The sequence below is a fragment of the Oncorhynchus gorbuscha genome, linkage group LG16, assembly GCF_021184085.1.
Source record: "Oncorhynchus gorbuscha isolate QuinsamMale2020 ecotype Even-year linkage group LG16, OgorEven_v1.0, whole genome shotgun sequence".
In the NCBI taxonomy this organism is placed as follows: domain Eukaryota; kingdom Metazoa; phylum Chordata; class Actinopteri; order Salmoniformes; family Salmonidae; genus Oncorhynchus; species Oncorhynchus gorbuscha.
The window spans coordinates 48844220-48857248 of NC_060188.1; the positions used below are offsets into that span (position 1 = coordinate 48844220).

Consider the following 13029-nt stretch of genomic DNA (forward strand, 5'->3'; position numbering starts at 1 on the left):
GGGGTCTAAATACTTTCCGAATGCACTGTATATATATATAATTGAGCAATTTGGCCAAACAATCTCTTGAAAACCAATCCCATTCCCCCCATCCCCCAGGCAGCCCTGGCGGTGTGGATCACGGTGCTGAGGTTCATGGGGGACCTGCCTGAACCGAAGTACCACACCGCCATCAGTGACGGCTCAGAGAAGATCCCCGTCATGACCAAGATCTACGAGACGCTGAGCAAGAGGACCTACAAGAGAGAGCTGCAGGAGCTCCAGACTGTGGAGGGAGAGGTGAGGGTGAGCTCCGATGTGAAGCCTCCCCTAGGTACAGATTCAGGATCAGCTTCCCCCCCCTCTCCTAAACATAGTTGAGACAGGGGATAGAATGTGGGTGGGAAGAGTGGGGGAGGGGGTAAAGGGAAGATAAATGAGTGAGAAGAGGAGAGAGAGTGGGGTGGGGTGGGTAGAGAAGGGATGAAAGGGAGAACGTGAGAGAATGTGGGGTTGAGGAGTCGGGGGAGGTGTGCAAAAAGGTGTTTGTGATTTTTTTTTTACCCAAATTTGAATGTTGTGAAAAGTCTGTGCCACTTCCAGCGCGCGTTTACTGTGAACACTAAGGTTGTACTCGCTTTAAGTTACAGTTTTAACAGTGGTCAAGTAGACTACGGTGGCTATTTGATCATACTGCAGGCCTACCAGAGTGGCCTTCCATCAGAAACAATGGAGAAAATGCATCCCGTAACAATGCAGCCCATTAAATTTTAACATGGAAATAGCTGTTCTATCATTCAGCCTACAGTAGCATCCAAAGTGTGATTTTCAATATAGGCCTACATTCCATGAGGCCTGTATTGAACACAGGGCTTGACATTAACCTGTTTATCCACTTGTCCTTCAGACAAGGAGGTAACTGAAAATGTTGTTCTAATCAAATGTTATTTGTCACATGCACCGAATACAGGTGTAGACCTTACCATGAAATGCTTACTTACAAGTCCTTAACCAACAATGCAGTTCAAGAAATAGAGTCGAGAAAATATTTCTTAAATAAACTAAAGTAACAAATAAGATAAAAAGTAACACAGTAAAATAACAATAACGAGGCTATATATGGGGGGGTACCGGTACCGAGTCAATGTGCGGGGGTACAGGTTAGTCGAGATCATTTGTACATGTAGGTAGGGGTAGAGTGATTAGCAGTCTTATGGCTTGGTGGTAGAAGCTGTTAAAGAAGCCGTTTGGACCTAGACTTGGCACCCCGGTACCGCTTGCTGTGCGGTAGCAGAGAGAACAGTATATGACTTGGGTGACTGGCACCCCGGTACCGCTTGCTGTGCGGTAGCAGAGAGAACAGTATATGACTTGGGTGACTGGCACCCCGGTACCGCTTGCTGTGCAGTAGCAGAGAGAACAGTATATGACTTGGGTGATTGGCACCCCGGTACCGCTTGCTGTGCGGGAGCAGAGAGAACAGTATATGACTTGGGTGACTGGCACTCCTGTACCGCTTGCTGTGTGGTAGCAGAGAGAACAGTATATGACTTGGGTGATTGGCACCCCGGAACCGCTTGCTGTGCGGTAGCAGAGAGAACAGTATATGACTTGGGTGATTGGCACCCCGGAACCGCTTGCTGTGCGGTAGCAGAGAGAACAGTATATGACTTGGGTGACTGCGATCTTTTAACATGTTTTAAGCTTTCCTCTGATACCGCCTGGTATTTAGGTCCTGGATGGCAGGAAGCTTGGCCCAAGTGATGTACTGGGCCATACGCACCACCCTCTGTAGCGCCTTACGGTCGGATGTCGAGCAGTTGCCATACCAGGCGGTGATGCAACAGGTCAGGATGCTCTCAATGGTTCCATTGTAGAACTTTTTGAGGATATGGAGACCCGTGCCAAATCATTTCAGTCTGCTGAGGGGGAAACGGTGTTGTCATGCCCTCTTCACGACTGTGTTGGTGTGTTTGGACCATGATAGTTTGTTGGTGATGTGGACACCAAGAAACTTTAAACTCTCGACCCGCTCTGCTGTTGGGTTATTTGATGCAAGAAACCACTTTGCAAAATAAAATGCATTATTATTCCCATACCATTATTACAGAGAATCAGACAAATTATGCTACTCTCTGCCTATTGGCTACTTAGCTTATTCAAGTCTGTCTCAAAATACAACACTGTCCCTTTAAGAAAAAAAAAAGATCTATACCTGACTTGCTTTTCAAAGATGTCTAGAAATGTACACGTTTTGTGCTCTTGTAGGAAGCAATCACTCCCCTATTTCTGACTACAAATGATCTATAACTGGGCTAATAACTCACTAACTAACAAAGTATATGAACAAAATGTGCATATTGGCCTACTGCAGCTCTGATTGTTTATGCCGTACTGGTCTGTATAGAGTACGTGCTGAGTAGTGCGTGCCAATGCAATAGAATCCTACTCCGATGCTTTCTGCCTACAACAAATCTCTTGCCTACAGTAGTTTGTTTTGTTTCTGTGTGTTGCATTGAAAGTGGTTAATATTGCGTTGATCGATCACAATTGCCACAGTAGAGGGAAAAGTTGATAGTCTTAACAGGAAAAACTCTAGAACAGTGGTCACAAACCTTTTGAGTCAAAATCACTTTGATTTGTCGAGATCTACCACTCAGATTTTGTTTTAACATGACTTAAAAAACATACGCCAAATGCAGCATTAACCAATTAAAAACAGTACTGTAGTAATGATGTTTTGTAAAGTAGGCTATAGGCCCAAATCATTATTACCGCATATTGGATTTGCTTGAATTTCCATGCCAATAAATTGTTGTTCAGGATAAATATATATTTCCAAATTTGAGGTAGGCTATATGATCACACAGGTAATAGATCAGTTGTTGTATTACTTGTGAACAGTGGCACCCGTCATTCAGGTCAAGTGGGGCTAAGCCTTACCTGTTTTGATCCCTACAGTTTTAGCAAAAATAATTATAAAAACGTTTTGCATGTCACATATCAGTTGGCAAACAATGTATAAATAAATAATAGATATACTGTATCATTGAGTTAATAAAGCAGCATACAAACATGGTCTCTTTTTTGTTTTCTTGAGTAAGGCAGCTCCAAAATGCAGGTGTTTCAGCCTAGCTCAGTGCTTTCTGTGGTGGTGGGGCAAGCCAGTAGAAAATATGTAGTGTTGCGCCGTGATTGGCTCAGTGTTCTGTTTCTCATGGGGACACTACGTCACTGCCAAGTCTAAGGGTAGAGCTCTAAAATTATAGCCCCTTGGGTGCTGCCATAGTTACATTAGAAGTGCCCATCCAAGAAAGCTCAAGGTCATTAGACACAGATGAAATTACATCAAATCACGCTATATGTACAGTAGCTTTGATTGGACTGATCATGCCACCATCATACTTTCAAAATCTGAGCTAGCAGTCATCATAATGAATCAAGTCGACAATCTACTGGAAAATCCTTTTTTTAATCCTTTTTTTTCTGTATATATCAATGATGTCGCTCCTGATCCACCTCTATGCAGATGACACCATTCTGTATACATCTGGCCTTTCTTTGGACAATGTGTTAACAAACCTCCAAACGAGCTTCAACGCCATGCAACGCTCCTTCCGTGGCCTCCAACTGCTTTTAAATGCTAGTAAACAATTGAATCGCTCTCCTTGAAGTTCTTGATGATCCGATAAATGGTTGATTTAGGTGCAATCTTACTGGCAGCAATATCCTTGCCTGTGAAGCCCTTTTTGTGCAATGATGACGGCACGTGTTTCGATGCAGGTAACCATGATTGACTGAGGAAGAACAATGATTCCAAGCACAACCCTCCTTTTGAAGCTTCCAGCCTGTTATTCAAACTCAATTAGCATGACAGAGTGATCTCTCTTGTCCTCGTCAACACTCACACCTGTGTTAACGAGAGAATCACTGACATGTCAGCTGGTCCTTTTGTGGCAGGGCTGAAATGAGGTGGAAATGTTTTTGGGGGATTCAGTTCATTTGCATGACAAAGAGGGACTTTGCAATTCACTCATCATAACATTGTGTAGTATATGCAAATTGCCATCATACAAACTGTGGCAGTAGACTTTGTGAAAAATTAATATTTGTGTCATTCTCAACTTTTGGCAACGACTGTACAGGCAGTACCAGAATAATGTATATGAGGTAGATATGTACTGTACATGAAGGCTGGGTAAAGTGACTAGGCATCAGGATAGAAAATAATAAGAGTAAAATAAAGAACAGAGTAGCAGCAGCAAATGATTGTGTGAAAGTGTGTGTGCGTGTGCTTGTGTGTAATGTGTAGATACTGTATGTGGGTTTGTTCTTTGGTATGTGTGTATGTGAATGTGTGTGGGGTTTGTGTGGGAGTGTCAATGTAATGTGCGTGAGTGAGTGTGTATATGTTGTGTATATAAGTCTAGTGAGTGTGTGTAGAGTCAGTGCAAGACAGTTTGGGTTCCATTAATTGACTATTTAGCAGCCTGGCACAGTCTTATGGCTAGGGAGTAGAAGCTGTCTTGGAGCCTATTGGTCCGAGAGTCAATGTTCCGGTACAGTGAACAGTCTATGGCTTGGGTGGAGTCTGGAGACCTTTGGCAATGTCTTGGGCTTTCCTACTGTACGACATCGCCTGATATAGAGGTACTGGATGGCAGGGAGCTGTTGTGGGTGAACAAGGAGTACAGGAAGGGACTAAGCACACACCCCTGAGAAGCCCCTGTGTTGAGGGTCCATATAATTGTTCAACAATCTTGTGCAGATTACCATGATCCTGATTATATCTGACTAGCTTCTACTTGGGCTGTCAACCATCAAACCTGATACTTGTGTGTTGTTGGTAAGTAGCTATGTTTTATTTATATCTAGCTGCTCTTAGCAATGGGGGTGTATTTACAGTGGCTTGCAAAAGTATTCACCCCCCTTGGCATTTTTCCTATTTGGTTGCCTTACAACCTGGAATTAAAATGGAATATTTTGGGGGGGTTTGTATCATTTGATTAACACAACATGCCTACCACTTTAAAGATGCAAAATATTTTTGGGGTGTGAAACAAACAAGAAACAGAACATTTGAGGTTGCATAGCTAATCACGCCCCCCAAAGGCAATACTTTGTAGAGCCACCTTTTGCAGCAATTACAGCTGAAAGTCTCTTGGGGTATGTCTCTATAAGCTTGGCACATCTACACACTGGGATTTCTGCCCATTCAAGGCAAAACTGCTCCAGTTCCTTCAAGTTGGATGAGTTCCGCTGGTTTACAGCAATCGTCAAGTCATACCACAGATTTGGCCTGGGCTTTGACTAGACCATTCCAAGACATTTAAATGTTTTCCCTTAAACCACTTGAGTGTTGCTTTAGTAGTATGCTTAGGGCCGTCGTCCTGTCAGAGTCTCAAATCTCTGGAAGACTGAAACAGGTTTCCCTCAAGAATTTCCCTGTATTTAGCGCCATCCGTTATTGCTTCAATTCTAACCAGTTTCCCAGTCCCTGCCGATGGAAAAACATCCTCACAGCATGATGCTGCCACCACCATGCTTCAGTGTGGGGATGGTGTTCTTGGGGTGATGAGAGGTGTTGGGTTTGCGCCAGACATAGCGTTTTCCTTGATCGCCAAAAAGCTCAATTTTAGTCTCATCTGACCAGAGTACCTTCTTCCATATGTTTGGGGAGTCTCCCACATTCCTTTTGGCAAACACCAAACGTGTTTGCTTATTTCTTTCTTTCAGCAATGGCTTTTTTTCTGGCCACTCTTTCGTAAAGCCCAGCTCTGTGGAGTGTGTGGCTTAAAGTGATCCTATGGACAGATACTCCAATCTCTGCTGTGGAGCTTTGCAGCTCCTTCAGGGTTATCTTTGGTCTCTTTGTTGCCTCTCTGATTAATGCCCTCCTTGCCTGGTCTGTGAGTTTTGGTGGGCGGCCCTCTCTTGGCAGGTTTGTTGTTGTGCCATATGCTTTCCATTTTTTTATAATGGATTTAATGGTGCTCTGTGGGATGTTTAAAGCTTCAGATATTTTTCTATAACCCAACTCTGGTCTGTACTTCTCCACAACTTTGTCCCTGACCTGTTTGGAGAGCTCCTTGGTCTTCATGGTGTTGCTTGCTTGGTGGTGTTGCAGACTCTGGTGCCTTTCAGAACAGGTGTGTGTATATACAGTGGGGAGAACAATTATTTGATACACTGCCGATTTTGAAGGTTTTCCTACTTAACAAAGCATGTAGAGGTCTGTTATTATTATCATAGGTACACTTCAACTGTGAGAGAAGGAATCTAAAACAAAAATCCAGAAAATCACATTGAATGATTTTTAGGTAATTAATTTGCCTTTTATTGCTGAGATCATGTGACACTTAGATTGCACACATGTGGACTTTATTTAACTAATTATGTGACTTCTGAAGATAATTGGTTGCATCAGATCCTATTTAGGGGCGTCATAGCAAAGGGGGTGAATACATATGTATGTATCCACCACTTTTCAGTTTTTAGAAAGTTTTTCACTTAACCAATTTGGACTATTTTGTGTATGTCCACTACATGAAATCCAAATAATAATCCATTTAAATTACAGGTTGCGATGCAATGAAAAAGGAAAAATGCCAAGGGGGTTGAATACTTTTGCAAGGCACGGTATATGTCATATTTCAGTATTTTTTTTTATACATTTGCAAATATTTCAAAAAACCTGTTTTTGCTTGAGGAGATTGATGAGGGGGGGGACAATTAAACCAATTTTTAGAAGAAGGCTGTAACATAACAAAATGTGGAAAAAGTCAAGGGGTCTGATACTTTCCGAATGCACTGTATTAGTAGAACACTGCTTGTACAGTATTATGTGATGGATGGTTTATTCTATATCACACTGTTACACTTTGTTTAGAATATCTACAGACGTTCAGCAATTGCAATCTTCTTATATTACTCTGTATGCTACTCAGTTTGAGAAGAGGGCCCTCCTGCATCTCACATCTGATTGTATTTATTGAACTCTGCCTGCTGGACCCATGAGGCAACCTCTGTCACATCCAGGATGGAGTGTCATGCACTCCACCCCTTCTGCCACCTGACTGCACATAAATCTTGCAGGGCCTAACTAAACATATCTTTCTTTAATGCAAGCCGCTACACAACACTAAACAATACATTCATTGCACTATAACGTGACAAACGGTGCCCACAAACTGTTACGGCCTACATAAAGCTGTCCCAACAGCAGGGATATTACATAATTTATGCAGCAGCAAACATTACATTTTTGGACTCACCTTGTTGTGCTGTGTTCGCCTGAATAGGAAAGTGGCCTGGCGGTTGCATGGCAGTTCAAAATTATTTTCCGTATTTACCCAGTTCCCAGTTGTCTTGAACTCACTGAAGTCTTAGGTTACCCAGTTCTGAGTTTCCAGTTGTTTTGAACGTGGCAGAAGTCATGCTGGATTGACAGCATGACCAATGTATTAAAACCTTTCTGGCTCATGGCGTTATCCACTTTTTGGTGATATCCAATTGGTTGTTACGATCTTATCTCATCGCTGCAACTCCCTCACGGACTCGGCGAAGGTCGAGAGCCAAGCCACACTGCTTTTTGACACACTGCTCGCTTAACCCGGAAGCCAGCTTCACCAATGTGTCGGAGGACACTGTCAAACTGATGACCAGGGTCAGCTTGCAGCTGCCCGGCCCACCACAAGGAGTCGCTAGAGCACGATGAAACAAGGACATCCAAACCCTCCCCTAGCTCGGAGGACTCTGGGCCAATTGTGCACCGCCTCATGGGTCTCCCAGTCTCCCGGATCGAACCCAGGCTGCAGTGGCGCCTTTGTTGTGTAATGTTTATGTTCAAGTTTTTTAGCGGCTTTATTAAGGATCCGCGAAAGGAATGTAGGAGAATATAACACATTAGATCTGGTAAAAGATAATACAAAGAAAAAATCAACCGTATTGTATTTTTTTGTACCATCTTTGAAATGCAAGAGAAAGTCCATACTGTACTATTCCAGCCGGGTGCAATCTATATTTTGGCCACTAGAAGGCAGCAGTGTATGTGCAAAGTTATAGATGAATCCAATGAACCATTATATTTCTATTCAAAATGTTGTATCAAGACTGCCCAAATGTGCCTAATTTGTTTATTAATAACTTTTCATGTTCAAAATTATGCACTCTCCTCAAACAGTAGAATGATATTATTTCACTCTAATAACTACTGTAAATTGGACAGTGCAGTTAGATTAACAAGAATTTAAGCTTTCTGCCAATATCAGATATGTCTATGTCCTGGGAAATTTTCTTGTTACTTTCAACCTCATGCTAATTGCATTAGCCAACATTAGCTCAACCATCCTGTGGAAGGGACAACGATCCCAAAGAAGTGTTTATGATTTTTAACTGATATGTGACAGATATTACTGCCAAAATAACATGCAAAACAGGTGGGGCTCTGCCCCTGAATGATGTTTCTTCACTGAATACATGATATAGACAGAAGGGACTTATTCACCCACTGAAGACAGAACCTCACCCAGAGAGCTGTGCATGTCAATGTGTTAGACAGCCAAATCCTTAGATTAGGGCAAATAGAAATACAAATACCATTCTAGCTCCCTACACCTGTAGGGATATTAGTTCTGGGATTTGTCTCCCGGGAAAGATCTAACAGCGGACTTGAGACGAGACACAACGAGCCAGCTATAGAATATTATGTTGTAGAACAGCTGAGCTGACTAAAGACCGAGGTCATTCAACTCACAGTAGTTTATATTGTTTCCACGGTAACATACTCACAGTGGCCAGTTTATTAGGTACACCATCCCGTTCACGAGAATAGATTGCTCCTACAGTCATTGAGTCACGTGGCTGTGGCTTGCTATATAAAGCAGGTAGACATTCAGATACTGTTCAATTTAACGTTAGAATGGGAAAAACGAGTGACCTAAGCAAATTTGAGCGTCGGGATCCATTATCTAAGAAACGGCCGGCCCTCCTGGGCTTTTAATGCATAATGATTTCTCGAGTTCACCGCGAATGGCGGGACAAACAAAAAACATCCAATCAGCGGCAGTCCTGAGGGCGAAAACAGCTTGTTGATGAGAGAGGTGGAAGGAGCATGGCAAGAATCGTGCACAACTCGTCGATCCTTGTTATAGATGGGCTATTGCAGCAGACGACCACACCAGGTTCCACTCCTATCAGCTAAAAACAACAGGAAGCTGCTGCTACAGTGGGCATGCGATCACAAACACTGGACAATTGAGGAGTGGAAAAACATTGCTTGGTCCGTCGAATCACAGTTCCTGTTCCTGTTGCTTCATGCTGATGGCAGAGTCAGGATTTGGTGTAAGCCCACGGTCCCATCCTGCCTGGTGTCAACAGTACAGGCTGATGGCCGTGGTGTACTGGCGTGGGGAATGTTTTCCTGTCACACGTTAGATCCCTTAATACCAATTGAGCAAAGATTGAACGCCACAGTATATTTGAACATTGTTGCTGACCAAACCCAATAGAGCATCTTTGGGATAAGATGGAACGAGCTGTTCACAGCACGAATGTACCTCTGTCCAATCTGCAGCAACTGTGTGATGCCATCGCGTTAGCAAGGACCAACACCCCTGTGGAACGTTTCTGTCACCTTGTAGAATCCATGCTCACCAAAAATTCGCTTTTCTGGAGGCAAAGGGGGGTCCAACCCAGTACTATACTGAACAAAAATATAAATGCAACATGCAACAATTTAGAGTTCATATAAGGAAATCAGTCAATTGAAATTAATTCATTAGGCCTTAGTCTATGGGTTTCACATGACTGGGCAGGGCGCCAATCAGACAGAAATACCCCTGTGTAATGATCATGCTGTTTAATCAGCTTCTTGATATGCCACATCTGTCAGGTGGCTGGATTATCTTGGCCAAGGAGAAATGCTCACTAACAGGGATGTAAGCAAATTTATGCACAACATTTTGAGAGAAATATGGTTTTTGTGTGTATGGAACATTTCTGGGATCTTTTATTTCAGCTCATGAAACATGGGATCAACACTTTACATGTTGCATTTATATTTACATTACGTGATGAAACGTTGAAACTAAGTTGCAAGCTACTTTCGTAGCAAGGTGGTGTAGAATGAGTTACTTATGAAACACATTCCAGGCTCATAACTGATTTGGCAGAGAAATATCAGCTAGATATGATGGCCAGCTGCAGCAATCAACAAGCTACGCTAGCTAGCTGCTGTCAGTTTGGCTAAACACAAGGTCAGGCTTTAGCCTACACATAGAACTAAATTAGCTGACCATCTTGAGATGGTGTGTCAGTCAGGAGGGGAGAAGTCCTCAACTTCAAATCTTTGTTCTATCCATAGCAACGCTAGCATAGCTTACCTCGCTGTACTCACTACTGCACTTCTTTGTTGTAATTGAATGGCAAAGACCCACATCAAACCCCACCCCAAGACGACTCTTGTTTGCCTTCAGTCATTGGCCGCTAGTATTTCATAATGAGTATTGAGGAGATGAGAAGGAGGACGTTGGTAGAATGGGTGGATTTGTTTGTGTATGTCATCCAGGACACAGACAGACTTACAGACAACATAAAGCTCAACTACACCCCTCTCTCTCCCTCTTACAGAACAGCTCGAATGAAGGTGTTGGTGGGCAAAAGAAGAACAGTGTGAGACACAAGCTGGTCTCTCTCACACTGAAGAGGAAGTCCAAGATCACTGAGGAGGTTTGTGTCTCATTATAGCTTTCATAATAATAATAGTAAAAAAACATAATAATGATAGTATATGCCAGTTAGCATTACCGTGCTCTTCTCTTACCAACTGAGCCACACAATCCCAGAAATAGTGGGTTGGACCAACATTCTTGTTGCTGCTTATGGATATTCCCATGTTAATATTTGACAGATTATATGGGTACTCTGATTTGTTATGGGGGTGTTCAGCATCTGTGGGTACCCCTGTAATCCAAACCCCCCCATTGCCAACTCAGCATTTACCAATGTTCCCTGTTGGCACCGCCTCCTCTTCTCTCCTATAGGTGACCCGGCGTTTGATGGACGGTGATTACAGCCTACAGGGAAACAGCATGTTGGAGGACCGGCCCACCTCCAACCTGGAGAAGCTTCACTTCATCATCGGCAACGGCATCCTAAGGCCCGTCCTCAGGTGACCTACGACCCTTTGACTTATTCTACCAATTACTCAGAAATACTTTTTCTCTGCATTCTTAATCTGTTCTTTGCATGCCTCCCCTCCTTCATTGATGATCTGAGCTTCCACCATAGTGCTTGGATGTTGGTCACCACCTTAAGTGCAACCATGACAAAATGGAGCTGCTCTTCTTCCCGGGGAAGTCCTGCCCGCTCTGAGACCTTTCCATCACAGTTGATAACTCCACGGTGCCCCTTGGCGTGACCCTGGACAACACCCTGTCGTTCTCTGCATACATCAAAGCAGATACTCGCTCCTGCAGGTTCATGCTCTACAACATCCGTAAAGTATGACCTTTCCTCACACAGGAAGCGGCCAGGTCCTAATCCATGCACTTGTCATCTCCCATCTAGACTAATGCAACTCTCTGTTGACTCCCCGCTTGTGCTATAAAACCGCTGCAACTTATCCAGAATGCCACATCCCACCTGTTTAACCCATGTCACCTGGCTTCTTCCCACACTCCACTGGCTTCGATTCGAAGCTTGCATCATCTTCAAGACCCTGGTGCTTGCCTACGGACCAACAAGAGAACTGCCCCTCCCTACCTTCAGGCTATGCTCAAACCCTACACCCAAACACTCCGTTCTGCCACCTCTGGTCACTTGGCCCTCCCACCGCTACAGGAAGGCAGCTCCCACTCAGCCCAGTCAAAGCTCTTCTCTGTTATGGTACCCCAATGTTCAGGACAGCGTCAGGACAGGACAGCGTCAGGACAGCGGAGTCCCTGCCCATCTTCCGAAAATGTCTGAAACACTACCTCTTTAAAGAGTACACTATCTTAAATAACTCCCATCGAGTTTTTTGCTAGTATCACAGACTTAGCTGATAAATACTTTGTTGAGGGAAAATGTACTACAATTGTCATATGTTATTGTCTCACCAAGCTACAGTATTTTAAGATGAATGCACTAATTGTTAGTCGCTCTGGATAAGAGCATCTGCTAAATTACGTAAATGTAATTGTTTGCACCTGTCACAAAGAAATGATTAAGTAATATATTGGACGTGTATTCTAAGTGGTATGCTAGTTTGAATATGGGGACCCCTAACCATCACTGTTATTGGCTGGCTGTTGTGTCTATTACCAGGGATGAGATCTACTGTCAGATCTGTAAGCAGCTGACCCAGAACCCATCTAAGAGTAGCCATGCACGTGGCTGGATCCTGCTCTCTCTCTGCGCTGGCTGCTTCGCTCCCTCTGAGAAGTTTGTCAAAGTAAGACCCCCGTGTTTTTGATAACACACACACAGCGTATATACACATGTATGCATATATGGGTGCGAACACACACACACACACACATACACCTCTCGTTTGTCTTGGTCTACTCCTGATGAATTGAAAGTGGATCCACTGAATGTGCCCTAGGATGTCTCATTGGTCTTTAACCCCTGAGACCCCCCCCCTTCTCCCTCTGTCAGTATTTGCGTACGTTCATGATCAGTGGTCCGCCAGGCTACGCTCCATACTGCGAGGAGAGGTTGAGGAGGACCTTTGTGAACTGCACCAGGACCCAGCCACCATCTTGGCTCGAGCTGCAGGTACGCACAGATCTAGGATCAGTGAATCATGGGGGAAGTTCTGAACCGTATTATTAGGTGGAATATGCTAAATTGAGATCAGTGTCCAATTGTCATACTGAAAGTAAAGATACCTTAATATAAAATTACTCAAGTAAAAGTGAACGTTAGCCAGTAACATACTACTTGAGTAAAAAAGTATTTGGTTTTCAAAAGTAAATGTTATTGCTAAAATATACTTAAGTACCCAAATTTCAAATACCTTATATTAAGCAAACCAGACGGCACGATGTTCTTGTTTTTAAAATTTAC

The 13029-nt window shown here is 43.4% G+C and overlaps 1 pseudogene; it reads left to right on the top strand.

Annotated features, from left to right (window-relative positions):
• The window catches only part of LOC124000480, a 92776-nt pseudogene that overhangs the window by 56858 nt on the left and 22889 nt on the right, over window positions 1-13029 (top strand).